The following is a 1,936-nucleotide window of genomic DNA, read 5'->3' on the forward strand; positions in this document are numbered from 1 at the left end:
TAACCAAAGAGCATACGTGGGCTAGTCCACGGCCCCTGGCACATATGTAGCAGACGACTGCCTTGTCTGGCCTCAGTAGAAGAGGATGTGCCTAATCCTGCAGATCCTCCTAGGGTTGGGGGTTTATGAAGGGGGAACCCACTCAGAGGCAAAGGGAAGGGAGGATGGGAGGAGGAACTCTGCAAGGAGGAACCAGGAAGCAAGGCAGCATTTGGAATGTAAATAAATTAATTAGCTAACTTTTAAAATGACAGTTGTGGTCATTTCTAGTGATTGCTGCAATTTCCCCTCACAGTTAGGAGCGGGCTACTTATTGATTTTTATCATCTCTGGCTGATCTAAAGCTCAGACTCAGCATCCTTTCCTTATGATTATCCTCCGGTATATAGTATTTAGATGTGAGGGTTTTGTATTCTTATTTTGGTTATTTGTCTTACTTCATGCCTTGATGTCTTTCACCACCCTTAGCTTTATCTCTTCAAGTGTTAGCTCTGTGACATTCTGTTCTCTCATTTTGAAATTCACATCTAAATGGGAGGATTAATCTCAAAAAATAAAGCTCCCTCCAGAGCTTCTTCAACCCATGCTCTCTTGAGCAATCTACTCTGGATTCCCTTCTTGGTTTTGCTTTTCTGTGATTAACACACTGTGATTTCTTCTGACCTGTCTTTCAACTCAATTTGTTCAATCTTGACTTGGTTCATGTACCCCTTAAAGAATGAAGTCTACAAATAGAGGGAAAGCGATTCATTCAGGACCATTCACATCGGACCAAAGCTCATGTCTCCAAAGACAAGCTAGAAAGGAGACTTGGTGTAATGGAGACTGAAAGACCAAGAAAAAGGAGATTCACAATTTCCTGTAGGCTTTCCCTACTGGAATCGTATAAAACATGGTGTAGTAGAGAGTAGGCTATCCAGAGTAAATGTATTCACAGATCTCTGTAGGCTTTTCCTAGATGAAACATGGAAGATCATTTCTCTTTGACTTTAAGAAAATACAAGTAATTTTAATCCAGGGAAAGAAAATAAAAGCAGGTGGATTGAAGGTGTGGATGCATATCTACATCCTCTGGAAAAGAGAATCAATAAGCAAAAATCTGCATCCAGAAGGGATGGGAATGAGCTTGGAGGCCATCAATACAGCTTAAAGAGGTGCAATATACTTGAGAAGGCCACAGGCCTTAGTCCCAGGTTAATTGTACCTGCCTGAGACAGAGGTTCATTTGGAATATTTGAAGATGCCTCTTTCATCTCAGCATACCTTGAGTTAAAACAGCTAAGGATGCAAGAATGTCTTTCTAGCAACCCACAGAAATAGAAGAAGCAAGTCAAAGCTAGAATAGACCCAGATATGAGCCTCTGTGAATCAGCCTACCCCATGCACTGAGGGCATCACTAGAGGACAGCAAGTATCTGTGAAGCACGTAACCACAACACAGGTATTCATACTCAGCCCTTCCTGGATCTGCTCATAGAAAATATCTATCTGAATATTCTCAGTCCCCAAAAATCTGTCCAAGTTTCAACAAAATAGTAATCTTCCAGACCAACAAACAAACAAACAGGGTACTTAGCAAGAGTTTTATTCCCTACTCTTATAAGGGAGGCTCTGAACTGCCTACAACTTTAGCTCCAGGGGATCTGATGCCCTTTTCTGGCCTCAGAAGACACTGTACTAATATATGCACAAACCCACCCTCAGACACAAACAGATACATAATTTTGATTTTTTTATGGGTATGGGAGTATTGCCTGCATATATGCCTATGAACCACATTCGTGCCTGGTACCTGTTGAGGTGAGATGAGGACATCTGATACCTTGGAACTGGAATTGCAGATGGTTGTGAGTTGCCATGGGTGCTGGAAATAGAACCCAGGTCCTCTGGAAGAGAACTTTAACCACTGAGGCATCTCTCAAGACATCTCAACTTA

This window comes from Mastomys coucha, unplaced genomic scaffold (genome assembly GCF_008632895.1).
Source record: "Mastomys coucha isolate ucsf_1 unplaced genomic scaffold, UCSF_Mcou_1 pScaffold21, whole genome shotgun sequence".
Lineage (NCBI taxonomy): Eukaryota > Metazoa > Chordata > Mammalia > Rodentia > Muridae > Mastomys > Mastomys coucha.